Below are 14,266 nucleotides of genomic sequence, written 5' to 3'. Positions count from 1 at the left end.
CTGCCTCCCCGCCCGCGCCCGCGCCCGCCCGGCTGCACCCGCCTCTCGGCCCGCGCCTGCCTTGCGCCCCCGAAGGGGTTACGCGGCTAAGCCGGGGCGGGCTAGGGCATAGATTCCTGGGGCTCCGACGGCACCAGGTAGGCAGCGCGGGGACCTGGCGCGAGGGGCTTGGGCGCGGTTGGGCTCCGCCGGCGGGGCCTGAGCTCAGGGCAGCCGGCGCACTGGCTCGCGGCTCCGAAGCTGGGAGGCGGTTAGAGGAGACCGTGTGCACGAACTCGAGAGAGGGTGACATGGAGGCTACCCCGAGTCCGACCAGCTCGTGGGGCGGGGCACGTGGGGCGGCGGGGAGCCCGGGTCGGAGTCCAGCCGGCCAGGAGATGCGGCGTCCTGCCAGCAGTGCGGCGGCCTTTGGGGCCTGGAGCAGCCTCCCTGGGATTCCCAGAGGGCCTGCCTGGGGTTAACCCCTCTCCACCTCCGCTTCAAGGGGACGTGGAGAACGCGACCCCGGGGAGAGGCTCGTTCGGGGGTGCAGGCGCCTGTTGCTGACGAGCCCCTCCCCGCCGGCCCCCACTCCCTCTGCACCTGCGAGGGCTGTTACCGATCCGGAGGCGTTAGCCGCCCCACTCCTCACAAGGCTGAGTGAAACCCAGGTCTTCCCCTGGACCCGGAAAACTGGGCATGACCCCTAAGCTGGTCCCAGGGAGCCAGGTTCCAGAGCGGCATCTCTTGGTGGCCCTGAGCTGGCCCGGGTGCCCCACCTGTCTGCCTCCTGAGTCTGTTCCAACTGGGGAGAGGATGGGTCAGAATGTGGTCCCTGGGCCGCCGGCCTGGCCAGAGGTGACACCTCTTTCCTGGATCCCTTCTCTCCTGGTCCTCCTGGCCTCTCACTCACCCTCCTTTTAGGCCCTGGACTGCGGGGTGGGGGGTAGTTATTATTACCTTCTTACTCAGCTCGTATTTTTGTCTGGTCCCTAAGTGGATTTGCACAAAGTATGCACGTGTCTGCATGAATACCTGGGTGACAGGTAGACCATTGTCAGTCAGCAAGGGGCTGGGGGGTGGGGGCGGGCGGGGGAAGTGTGCTGTTCATCTCTGACCAGAGGTCCTTTGGTCCAAGTATACTGTGGCCTGTTTATTAAATACTGGACATTTGGGAGCCATCAGCTCAATGGTTTTCTTTTGTTTTGTTTGCTGACGTTGTTGCTGTTTATTTGTTTTAACCTTAATAATTAGCTTTGGGGGAAAATGCAATGTACACCAAAAATCCAGCACCCATCTTTCGATTTACTCAGCAAAAGTGTAAAAAGAATTGTATTGAGAACAAAAAGACACTATTTAAATACTTGCAACGCATGAATGTATGGGTTATGCATGTGATTTTAAAAATAAGATAAAAAGGTGGGCGGGTACCAGAAGCTGTCAGGGTGTCAGCAGGAGGCTACCTGAGGAATGGGCGCAGGAAGCTCAGCCCTGTCTCGAAGTCCTGGTGAAGGTTCTGGAGAACAGGGTAGCTGTCTCCAAATTCCGCAGGGCAGCCCCATGGAAGGGCCAGTATGGTGCAGTGGTTAATCGTGTGGGTGTGGAGGTCAGAATGTTAGGGTTCAAATCCCCTCTTCACCACTTACAAGTCAGGGACCTTGAGCAAGTTACCTAACCACTCCAAGCCTCAGTTTACCCATCTGTGAAAAAGGGCAGGAATAGCCCCTGCCCCAGAAGATTGGGAGAACAGTAATCAAGATGCCATGTCTAAAGTGGTTAGAATGATGCCTGGCGCCCACAGGTGGGCCCCGTAGTGCCGGCTGTGGGTGCTGCGCCAGAGACTGGAGAACAAGAAGTCCTTGGCGAGGTGGAGGGCATAGTTCCCTAGTAGCCAACAGGTCTCCCCTGGGAGCGGGTGGGGGGAACGGAATGGCTGGCAGGGAGGCAGGAATCTGCCTGTGGTTTGGGTGGAGACTGATGGCTTCTGTCAGGGGTACTGCAGCAAGAATGCCTCCTTTATTAGTTATTTATAGGGTATTACCCGCATCCACAAGTGGGATGCAAACGACACAGCCAAGATGGCGAGGAAAAGGAGAGACTGAGAATTTGGGGACAGGACCTGGCGGAGGTCCTGCCTGTAGCCAAGGACGGCATTCACCCCAAGATTCTGACCCCAAAAGGGAAATCATTTCGTTGGTGGCTGAAAGGAAGCTGCGTGTTCATCTAACTGGGCGACAGTTTCCAGTCACCAAACTCAAGGGGAATTTATCCTCCAGAGACTTGTATAAAAGAGATCGCACACAGGTTGAACTTTGGGTTTGCAAAAAAAACTCCAAAAAGCAAAACCCAGAAACATTCTTCAATTGTGCGTTTCTTCTATCCAGCCCCCATAAAAGGTAAGGGCACATCCTTATGTTCCAATTTGGGCGTTTCTGTGGGAGTGCTGAGTCAGTGTTTTAAAACTAGTCATTTTCTGATGATTTAGTTTCACACAGCAAAAAGGAAAAAAGAAACTGAGAGGTGTGGTCCCTTGTCACCCTGACCATGCTTCTGTCTGCATGGTAAAGGCCTAACTATGATGGGGATTGTGTCCCCAGGACACTGTGTGACAATTTACCCCTGCAAATTGCTGTCAGGTGATCCCATGTCCTGCCCAGATTTCTAGAACATGGAAAACACATCTGGAACTAGCAGCATCCATTTGTGTGTAACCAGAACATACATCTTTTCTGTTTTTAATTTGCCTTAAGTAGGTTACATAGGACGCCCGGACAATCGTTTCTCTGTGTGTAACGCAGAGGAAAACTGATTCTGTACAAGAAAATCTCCCTGTGCTCGTCGGGCTTCAAGTTAAAGACAGCTTTCACCGAAGCCGGCTCTGAGAGTCTGCACCAGTGGGCATAAACTTTCCATCTGTCCCCACCCTTCGTGTCCACTCTCCAGCTGGGGTGTTCCTTTGCAGACCAGACATTTGCTCCTCAAAAGTGCTTTCTTTTCCTGGAGATGCTCCCCCGAATCAGAGACCCAAAGAGAACAAAGCTTCTTCCCAACGGAATCACTGATATTTTCAGTGTGCGTGGCAGCTGCTACGGACATCTCAGAATTTCGTTTGTGCTCGTCACTGAGTTGAAACGAGTCGCCAGACGTGCCGCCCGCGGCCCCATCAACACCATCTCACAAAGGTGCTTTTATTTTATTTTTATTTTGCCTGAGCCACACGGCTTGTGGAATCTTAGTTCCCCGACCGGGGATTGATCCTGCGCCCTTGGCAGTGAAAGCACAGAGTCCTAACCACTGGACCGCCAGGGAATTCCCCCAAATTTGCTTTTAAATATCATCATAACTGTGTTGGTTTCCTGGGGCTGCCGTAGCAGATGACCACGAACTAGGGGGCTTAAACAATTTAAAAAAAAAAAACATTCTCTCAGGGTCTGGAGTCCAGAAGCCCCAAATCCAGGTGTGGGCAGGGCTAGTTCCCTCTGGAGGCTCTGAGGCGGAATCCGTCTGCGTCTCACTCCCAGCTTCCTGGGCTTGTGGACGCATCACCCCAATCCCTGCCTCCGTGTTCACATGGGCTTCTCTCTGTGTCTGTGTCTCCCCTTTGCTGCCTCTTATGAGGATACTTGTCATTGGATTTAGGGCCCACGCTAATCCAGGGTGATCCCATCTTCAGATCTTTATCTTACACATCTGCAAAGGCCCTACTTTCTAAGGCTCTGGGTAGACATTTCTTTCAAGGGGGGGGTTGCCATTCAGCCCACTAGAATAACCATAATTCAATGTAATTGGTTTCCTTTGTAATTTTTTTTTTTTTTTTTTGGGCTGCACCGCGTGGCTTGTGGGATCTCAGTTCCCTGGCCAGGGATCGAACCCGGGCCGCCCACTAGGCCACCAGGGAACTCCCTGAAATATTCTTCTGAGAAGCAGTCCTAAGCCTTCGGGCTGCCCAGGTGCCAGGACACAAAAGGTGAGGAAACGTTCTAAGCCACGTCCCTCTTTGCTCAAAGAGGCACAAGGGACACCCCAGTCTGTTCTAAGCACAGCCAAGTGTGCAGGGGCCGCTCCCCGAGCTTACGGGCTCTTCCCCATGCCACCCCTCCCTACACATCTACAGCCCCTGCACCCTGGAAAGCAGGCTTCAAACCCCAGCACCTCCTCTCCCTGGGGACTGCGTGGGTCACCACAGCCCCCGGAGTAGGGAGGGAGAACAGACACACACACACTGCGGCTTTGGGCCGTCGGTGCCAGAGAGGCGCTTAGAGGTGGGCAGGCGGGGCGGGACGTTCAGCCTGCGGGCGGTGGGGGATTGGGGAGGAGCCTTGGAGGGAACCGGACCCAGGAGAGAGGGCAAGCAGCAGGGAGGGCTCTGCTAGGCTCGGAGAGAGGAGATGGGGGTCCCGAGGCCAGGTCTCAGGGCCGTGGAGTGGACGTTTCGGGCGGCACCAGAGGGTCTGTGGCTGGGACACTCTGTGGACCTTGGACTTGGAATCAGGTCCCCCAGAGAGTGAGCCCCGGAACGGACCTGGGAGCTGGGGGGGCGGGGCCCCCGGAAGGGAGAACCGTGCTTCAGTCCCGCCTGCCTCTTCTGTTCTCCCGTCTGTGTTTTGGGTCCGGGGACGAGTTATAACCATGACAGTAGACATTCATACGTGCCCCCTCTGATATACATGCATCCGGGCGTTCACCCCACTTGCAGATGTGAAGCTGAAAAGCTCGGATCAAGTGACTAAATCGGACGCAGGGGTTGGTCTGGTTGCCCGTGCCCGGCACACCGAGGACAGAGGGCACAGCGGGCAGGGCCCTGGGCTGGTGGTCCAGATAGCTGCTCCACGCCTCGGTCAAGTCCCCAGGCTCTTCGCCCGGGGGGGTGGGGCACACACCTGCCTCCTCGCTGTAGGAGCCCGAGCCGGGACTCCCCTGAGTGGCCCGTGGGAACACACCTGACAGCCCCGGAGGGCAGACACAAAGTGCCCAGGGAAGGCTGGTCCAGCCCCTCCGTCCCCAATAGGCAGGCACAGAGCACCTGGGCATCACCCATCCTGCCTCTCACCAGCCTGGGTGCAGGGCCCTGGGCGGCAGGGCTGGGCTGGGTGCCCAGGGGTCCCTCCTTCGTGGTCCTGCTCAGGGTGGCTGCACGTGGGAGGGACCTGTCCGTGGTGTGTCCCCGCCCAGCGCCAGCCAGCAGGTCACTCCCTGAGGCCCTGGGTGCCTGTGGGGAGGGGCCGGGGGCTCTAATTGCTCACCCGCTGCTCGGAGATGCCAGGCCCTGTGGGGCGGGCATCTGGGGAAGCCTCTGGCTAATTGGGCAGGTGGCTTCTCCTGGGGGCAGGGATGCCTGGGTTGCGAGAGGTCCTTCGGAGCGGGCAGAGAAGATCCCTCTCACCCCTCCTGCCTGGTTTCCTGCGATTTTAGACGTGGCTTCCTGGGCTGTTTTCTCCGTCAGGGTTGAGACGCATGAGAAGAAAGTCCCTGGGGTTTCTCTTTGGCAGCCTGCCGGCCTCCGGGATCACCTGGGCAGTGCCCATTTGCCAGACGGTGGGGGACAGGCCAGCATGGGGACCAGGAGGGCAGCCAGGGGCCCCGTGTGTTGATGTAGGGGCGGGTGGCTTGAAGAGTGTCTGTTGGCCACGGAGAGGGGTCTCTGCAGAGCCTTTGGGCCTACAGGAGGGAAAGCTGTGCTCGCCGTTTTAGAAGCTTGTGCTTCCCAAGCAGGACACAAATAAACAAATCAAATCACCCTCTCTGCACCAGGCTGCTCCGCACTTAGGGTCCTCGGTCATTTGCATTATGCGAAATGCAAATTTAGCACAATTCCCCACAAGACCGAAGGAGGGTGGTTCCTCATTAGTATGCAGATCAGAGGAGGAACCCCTAGGTATTCACTGCGCCGTGATTTGCAAGGCCCTGTAATTAAAGGCCCCTCTCCTTTTTACTCTCACCTCCTCTGCTTCTCTCGCTCAGTGACAACCAACAAAACCCCCCCGTAATTAGGAGAGACTCCGTCTTCTTTTTTTCTTTCGGAGTCAGGCAAGCTGCAACTTGCTCCTGGCTTCTTAGTTTCTGATCAGGGATGTTCCTTGCCTAATTACTTGGCAGTAATGAAGGAGGAGAACACGGGCTGTGAAAGTCTCCCTGAGCCTTTAGAATGAAGCTGCAAATTAAAAACGAGGTATTGGTAAACAGGACGCTAACTGGATTAATGTGAAAATAATGAATTCTGATAAAAATAGCCAAAGAGACAATTGGAAGATTGAGGTCGGTGTAATTCCAAGAACACCACCTAATCGTCACCTGGTCCACGTGATGTTTGAAAAGGAGGAGAATAAGAGTCTACTCTTGACAGTGGAACATGCAGGTTAAAGAAAGTGTAAGAAAGACCCCATGTGAGTAGAGTGTGGGTAGCGCCTGTGATCCTGGCAGGCTGTCTTTTCAGAGTTTTGGGGACTCTCTGGCCAGGGTCATTTTGAGTGGCCAACAGAACCTCAGGTTGCCGACTTCCTCTTTCTTTCCTCTGCTGTCATTATTAAACCTCTTTCCATTCCGTTTCTCTCCTCCTGACGAATCCACTCTCCCTAGAAGTGATGGCAGCTGTGCCTCCAGGGACGGGAGCCGGGTCTGGGACGGATGGAGTGGGAGAGACCAGATTGGCCCTGCCTGGACCTTTGGAAATTTTTGCTACTCGACAGCATTTCGTTGACAAAAAAATCCACAGAGGTAAAAAGTGACAGAAGTCACGGCGAGCGTGGCCGACTTTGGAACCAGCCAGCGCAGATCTGCCGTGCGACCTGTCAAAAGTCGGCTTTGGTCGATGAGTGGAAAATACCTTCCCCATAAGGAGAGGATGTGGCCAGCTCAGCACTCAGTTGTCCCAGGGAGGGACCCTTATCTGGGCATCTCGGGGTGTAGCCGGGCCCTGGGGCTTATAAAGAATTGATGTGGCCTCCCTACCTTATGGTCCAAATTAACCCTGAGCCCCTGATATTTCAGAATTCAGATTAATATTTTTCCATTTTAGAAAAGTAACATAGTATCTGAATTGTTTGTTTTATAACACTACAAAGGGATCTGATAGAAGCGCTCCACAATCGAGCTCACCCATGTTTCTGCAACGACACGCACAGATGTTTACCCTAAACGGCAACAAAGACCATGAAAAGCCTTGTGTCCGTCCACCCAATGGTGTGGGCCCCAGACCTAAGGAAAGGCTTTGGGTTTTTGAGCTTTTTGGATTTCCAAGTTCAGAAAAGGGATGTGGGGCTTCCCTGGTGGCGCAGTGGTTGAGAGTCCGCCTGGCCCGCGTACCGAAAAAAAAAAAAAAAAAAAAAGAAAAAGGGATATGGAGCAGATGGAAGCAGTATTCTACAGGGGCCTTAACTCTTCATCCATCCATCCATCCATCCATCCTTCTATCACTTGTCATTCATTCCTGAGCGCCCACGGTTTACCAGGCTCTGTTCTGGGGGCTAAGAGCCCACAGCCTTGACCCTCAGTGATATCAGCTTAAAACCAAGATGCCTGCTCCTCAGAGGCCAGGCAGCGAAAGGGGAAGCGGGGTGCTGACTGTGCAAATACGCAGGGCGCTTGCTGGAGCCCAAGCCTCCCCCTGCCGAGGGCCCCTGGGAGCAAGCGGTGGCCCAGAGCGTCCTTTGTTCACGGCCACAGGCGGGGACGGGTCTTGAGCACCGGGACCGGAATGAGCTGTGCCCGGAGCTGAGATGGCAGGGCCTCTGGGCAGCTTTGGGGCAGCAGCTTCTCCAAGCCCGTCCTGCCAGCATTTGGAAACTGACATGGACGGCGGGGAGAAGGTTGCGGGACACACAGCAGGTGAGTCAGAAGTTTGGTCAAACTGCTCCTGGAGTCTCCTGAGTCTGCGATGGTGGTTCAGTCCTGAAAAACCAGCACATCCCAGGAAACACGGGAAGTGCGTTGTGCGGGACGCATCTGAAATGGGTAGTTTAGTCAGATGTTTATTTCCTAATGGTCTTTAGGCCCAGCTGTGCTGTGTGATGTTGGATAGGTTCCTCAGCCTCTCTGTGCGTCAGTGGCCTCATCTGTAAAACGGAGATGGCAGTCTTTCTCCTGGGTTGACGTGATGGCTGCATGGTTCGTGTTTGTAAAGTGCCATGTCCAAGTGCTCCGTGCGCGGGGAGTCACGTGTCAGGTGGGGCAGGGAGGGTTCACAGAGATCCGGCTACTGTCGACTTTCAGACACATTTTTGGGAACTTATCCTTGTACGGGGAGGGGCTGCTGGGAAAGGTTGAGAGCTGGAGGGAGGTGGGAGGGGTGTGGGGCGGCCTTGAACGCCCCTCTGCTGCCCCGCCTCCCAACCACACAGCCGCCTCCCTGCAGGGAGCAGGGGTTTCTGCTTAAAGGCGCAGAGCAGTTTTAGCTAACCCCACACAGCGGGCCCCCAGGATGTGTCTTGGAATGAAGGACATTTATGGAATGCAGAAGAATGGCCCCCCAAAGGCAGCCATGTCCTGATCCCCAGAACCTGTGACTGACTTCACAGGGAAACGGACGGGATGAAATCCAGGACTGGAGATGGGGGATGACGACCCTGGGGAATCTGGGTGGCCCGGTGTCATCACAAAGTCCCTCTAAGAGGGAGGCCAGAGGGCTGGAGCCAGAGAGAAGATGGGATGGAGGCAGAGGGTGGAGAGTGGCAGTTCAAGATGGGGGGAGGGGCCCGGAGCCGAGGAATGCAGGCGGCTTCTAGAAGCTGAAGAAGCAAGGACACAGATGTTGTCCTGGAGTCTCCAGAAGGGACAACCCCGCCGGCACCTTGACTTCAGTCTCATAAGACTCCCTCTTTTTGGACTCGACTCCTGAGCCACAGAACTGTGTGAGAATAAACAGATGCTGTGCGGCCATCTGTTCTGGCTGCGGTAGGGAAGTGAAACGAGCTGGTAGCTGCAAGGCTCCCGCCCTCTCCTCTCTGTGGTGATGAGCAGAGGCCTTGCCCTGGTGCTCACACCTGGGCTGACTCTGGGTTCCGGCCTCGGCGAGGAGGAGCTTTCTAGTCGTGCCTCATGTAGGGAGAAGGGGTACGAAATACTGGTTGAACTCCTTGTTGAATGCCCTACCCAGAACTGATGGCCAGAGGTCCAGCTGTGACCATCACTCAAGGGTCACCCACCCATCTTCGGTCTCTGGCATCCTTGTTTCTGCTGAGGAAGAGCAGGGTTTGTCACCTGTCCCAGTCCTGAGGGTGGGGCCCCAGCCTCCCGGAACTCAGGACTTTCCTGTCTCCATGGGGGAGGGGGACGGGAGGGGGGAAGGGTGGGCCAGGAGGTCACCCCACCGGAGCTCAGGATGGTGAGATGCATCCATCTCAGCTTGAGAATGGGCAGTAGGGGCTTGGCTTCAACGAAGACCTGCCCACTGTGGCCATCAGCTGGCTGAGGGTGGCCTGGCAGAGCCCGGGGTGGGGGCAGGGTGAGCCTTGGCATCCCTCTGGCTTCTCTGCCTCTTTTGCCAGGACCAGGAAACACCTGCCTCCCCCCAGTACTCACTCTCGCTGTGTGGTCATAACGCCTCACGGCTGCACGGGTGTGTGTGATGTCCCAGAAGGGCGAGGGCTTTGGCTCCCGTGCTGGCCGTGTCTTCAGTCACCCCCTTTCTGTCCAGCCCAGGGCTGCTATTCTGCAAAAGCGTCTTACACCCCAGGGGTTCTCCTCGGACTTAATGCGGCACTAATGCCCGTTCCAGGGGCCCCGGGAAATGGAGAGATCCCTGCAAATGATGCTTCTTTTTTTTTTTTTCAAATGATGCTTCTTAATGCGGCACTAATGCCCGTTCCAGGGGCCCCAGGAAAGGGAGAGATCCCTGCAAATGAGGCTTCCCAAATTTGTGTTACGTGAGACTGTATCCGTCTCCTACGGCTGTTGTAACAAATTACCACAAACTCAGTGGCTTACAGCACCACGGACTCGTTTTCCTCTGTTCTGGAGGCCAGATGGCTGAGATCAGTCTCACTGGACTGAAGTCCGGGTGCTGGCAGGGCTGCCTCCTTCCGGAGGCTCCAGGGCAGAATCTGTTTCTTGCCTTTTCTGGCTTCTAGAGGCGCCCGCGTTCCTTGGCTCGCGGCCCCGTTCTCCCTCTGCAAAGCCACAGCTCAGCACCTTCTCTCCTCCCCAGCGTCCTGCCTGCCTCTGTGAGGGCCCTTGCTGGTGACCCTGGGCCCACCCAGATAACCTAGGGGCTGCCATCTCCAGGTCCTTAATCCCACCTGCAATGTCCCCCTTACCGTGTCCACCCAGAGCTGGGCTGAGCCATCTGCGCTGCTGCCCACCGTGGGGGAGGGAAGGGACAGTGTGTATGACATGGATTAGTCTGCCAAACCTGTGTCCTCCAATTCCTTCTGGCCAGCAGTTAAAAACGGGTCCTGGAAATTTAGAATGTGGTATTGTGGCTGTGTATTATGTTGAATTATCTGAATTTACTGTGTGTGTGTGTGTGTGTGTGTGTGTGTGTGTGTGTTGGTAGGAGAAAAGGAGCTGAATATCAGCAATTTCATGGTTGGACCTGATGTCGACAGATGGATCCTTGTCTGTTTGAAGCATCTACTGACGTACCACAGGTGAAATGATATACTTTGTAGAATTGGCTTTGGCTGGTGGACAGACTGATGTTGGGGCCAGGGGACAGATCAGTGGATTCATTGCACCAGTCTCTTTGCTTCTGAGTGTGTTTCTGAATTTCGACAAAGAGGAGGAGAAGAAAAGCACACAGACACAGTGGAGTCGGCGGCTCCCCTCCGGCTTCCACGCCTCCAGCTCTACTCCCCGCGGGCGGGGCTGCCTCTGGGTCACTGTACAGAGGGCGTGGCATCCATCTGGAGCAGGGGACACAGGCCGGCCGCTGGCCCCAGGGCTCCTGGCCACGCTCCGCCCCCGTCTGCCCCGAGGCTCCAGGCCCGCCACGCTGCTTCCAGGGCTCCAAAGTCATCGCCTAGGCGACCGGGACGCTGCCGCCACCGCCTCCCCAGCCAGCCTCGGGCCGAGGGCCTCCCGGCTGTCCCCCTCCTCACAGACCCTCCAGGGCCCAGGCTCCGCCAAGGTAGGCTTGGCTCGGGCTGGCCCTCCTCTTTCAGGTGCCAGTTGGGGCTCCCTGGGGCCACCCAGGGGTGCAGAGGCCCCTCCCTACTGGCTCCCACCCAGCGCTTGGAAACAGGGTGTCCTGGGGACAGTGGTGGCGGATGGGCCATAGCGGGGAGGCCATGCCTGTGGGTCCCCTGATGGGACTCGGGCAAGCTGGAGAAGCCACTGCTGTGTGGCACTGCCATCTGCCCGCAGGGGGGTGCGGGGCAATTTGCATGGCCCGGGGGTGGGGGTGGGGGGTGGAACAGAAGTCACTCTGGTGCCGCCGCCCCTTGGACCCACCGGAACTCTGTCCACTTCCTGCCAAAGAGGCCCTGCCCTGGCCACATGGCCAGGCTTGTCCCGGCTGGGGGCCACCATTCCTCAGCCCCACGGGGCCAGCCCAGAACGGCTTTCCCCAGCTCGCTCACCCACCGGGGGCCCCGGAGCCCGCCCTGGCCACCCTGGCCCTCACCCGGCTGCCTCCCAGGCATTACCGAGACCTGGGCAGCAGGAGACGGCTCCGTGTGCTGTCCGCCGGCCACTGCAGGCCCACCTACGCGGCTGGGCGCCCGGGGAGCCTCCGGGGCCACATACTTTTTTTTTTTTTTTTTTTTGCGGTACGCGGGCCTCTCACTGTTGTGGCCTCTCCCCTTGCGGAGCACAGGCTCCGGATGCACAGGCTCAACCGCCATGGCTCATGGGCCCAGCCACTCCGTGGCACGTGGGATCTTCCCGGACCGGGGCACGAACCCGTGTCCCCTGCATCGGCAGGCGGACTCTCAACCACTGCGCCACCGGGGAAGCCCTGGGGCCACATACTTGAGCGGAGGGGCTGGAGTGGGGGATTCACCGTGATGAAGGCGGAGTGTGTGCGTGTGCAGGTGTGTATACATGTGTGTGCCTGCACGTGTGCGTGTGTGTTGATGGTGCTGGCCTGGCAGGGGGCTGGGCACCAGTGGCTGGCTCAGGAAGCGGCCTCTGGAGCTTGAGTGGAAAGGGGGATGAGGGTTTGACTGACACAACCTATAGCAGATTTCCAAACGGCCCCAGAGGTCAGACAGGAGCCGCGTTTGCACCCCAAGACACCCCGGGAATCCTGCTAGAGGCTTCTGTGTGGGTCAGCCCTGCATGGTGGGTGTGACTTCCCTATTCTACGGACGAGAAGACAGAGGCCTGACCGTGCACACAGCTGGTGGGTGGCTGAAGGCGCGCGAGTCTGCAGCTGGTTGAGGGCTGAGCTCAAAAGTGCATTAACCCGACGTGGATCAGCTTGGAAGGGGGGTCCTCATCCCTTCCTGCCCCCTCTTGCATCCCTGCGGCCCATGCCCCCCACCGCCTCACCGGGACCCAGCCGAGGCCTGCCTCGCTGACCACCAGCCTCTGGGTTCGCCAAGCCCACGATGTGCCCCCCGGGTGACCTTCCTCACCCAAATCCCACTGCATCCCTCTGGGAGCCGAACCCCCCTCTTCGCTCCCCGAGGCCCACAGCTGCAGGTCCAGCCCCCTTCCTGTGGCCAAGGCCTCTGGGCATCCTGTCCCCTCTCCAGCCCACCTGGCTATTCCTGCCTCCCCCTGCCCTGAAGGGCCGTCAGGGCCTATCCTTGGCTGAGCTCTGCCGCATTGGTGCCCCTTCTCCGCCAGCTTGTGAAACCGAAAATGACAACTCATCTGGACCTTCATTTACCCTTGGGCTGACCGTGGGCCTGTCCACACCCCTCAGGGTGCCCTTCACACTGTGGGGGGAAAGGCTGGTTCTCTTCTCTGCCTCCCAAGAGAGGCCCCCAGAGGGTGGGGCTGCCTGGTGGGAAGGGGTTAAGTGGATCCTAACCAGAGTTGGGCTCAAATCCAGCCTTGGCCCTTCTGAGCTGAGTGGCCCTGGGCAAGCGGTCCCCTCTCTCTGTGCTTCTGTAAGAACATCTGGAACGTGGGACGCAGCAGTGCCTTTGTCTCGGGGTTACTTTGAAGACTGAAATCAAGGAATACAGAGGACTCCGGGCTGGGGTTGGCACTGCATGAGCACACGGTAGATGCTGGGTGTCGTTATCGGAAAGAGCCCCAGGCCCAGGGGATGGGATGGGGGCACGTGGGAGATAGGGAGGCAGGCGGCACAGAGGTGGCTCTCTGGGACAGATGTTCCTGGAGTGAGTGAGCGATGGATGGACCAATGCTGTGGCAACTTGGCTGAAGTCACGTCAGAGGTCAGCTGACATCAGAACCAGAGAGGAGCGGAATTCATGAGTCAGATGGAGCTCTTGAAAAATCACGGCCCGATGGCTGGGGCGGGGGTGGGGAGCTGAGTGGGGATGGGTAGAGAGTTCAGGAAATTAGTGCATCCTGGGCCCATAGTGAGGACCCCAGGGTAGGAGGCAAGGAGTCTACACAGGGCGGGGACACAGCTGAGTGGGTTCCCTTCAAGGAATGTGGAGGAGTCTGGAGAAGGGTGGCCAGGCGGGGCCAGTGGTTTGGGAATGACCGTGCAGGGCATGGTTGAAGGAGCACAGATGCTTGTCCGGGGAAGAGAAGATTCTGGAGGACAGAGCATGGCGCACTGGCATGTAGAGGTGGGACCCTCAAGAGGGGAGGAGGGGAGCCTTGGAGGAGACGGACCGAAACAGCAGGGGTGCCTGGCAGCCGGGTGGGTGAGAGTGTTACCGAAAGTGGGGTCCGGCTGCTCGCCGCTCAAAAGCCAAAAAGGGACCAGGCTGATGGAAAGGAGAGGTTGCTTTATTTCGGAGCAAGGGCTCCATGCCCTCCAAATCCCCCAAGGGCTGACTCCCACCCACCGCCCCCAACTGACAACCAGTGGGTGAGAGCTTTTGTAGACGGAGGGAGGGGCTCCATGCAGAACAGCACAGCCAGCTCTGACGGTCACCTTGCAATGGGTCGTGGGTTGTCTGACCAGCGTCGTCCTGATTGCTTCAAGTACAGTTAATCTTTAGTTCCGGTGTCAGTTCGTTCCCATTTCTTTGAGGCCAGTTCTGTTTGTTTGTGTTTTTGTCTTGGCCGCACTGCGCGGCATGCGGGATCTTAGCTCCCCAAACAGGGATCGAACCTGTGCCCCCTGCAGTGGAATCGCGGAGTCTTAACCACTGGACCGCCAGGGAGTTCCCTGAGGCCGGTTCTCAGAGTTATGACACCTTATGTCATAGCTACAGTCTGTCATCGTGTAGTTGACTTCTTCCACCTGGTGGGGGGGGGTACA

General features: G+C 57.5%; 1 protein-coding gene across 2 annotated transcripts in view; it reads left to right on the top strand.

Annotated features, from left to right (window-relative positions):
* Positions 1–13: 13 nt before the first annotated feature.
* Positions 14–14,266, top strand: part of TP73 (tumor protein p73) — a 68,036-nt gene continuing 53,783 nt past the window's right edge. The window contains exon 1 of one of the 2 annotated variants that reach the window (XM_024760301.1): positions 14–137. The gene's annotated coding sequence lies outside the window, so the exon portion shown is untranslated. Of the gene's footprint in view, positions 138–7,618; positions 7,804–14,266 lie in introns of those variants that run through there. The other variant, XM_024760300.1, reaches the window with a different exon arrangement.

Source organism: Neophocaena asiaeorientalis, unplaced genomic scaffold (assembly GCF_003031525.2).
Source record: "Neophocaena asiaeorientalis asiaeorientalis breed wild unplaced genomic scaffold, Neophocaena_asiaeorientalis_V1.1 scaffold489, whole genome shotgun sequence".
Taxonomy (NCBI): Eukaryota; Metazoa; Chordata; class Mammalia; order Artiodactyla; family Phocoenidae; genus Neophocaena; species Neophocaena asiaeorientalis.
The sequence above is the reverse complement of the archived record's forward strand: the minus strand, read 5'-3'. Positions and strand labels throughout refer to the sequence as shown.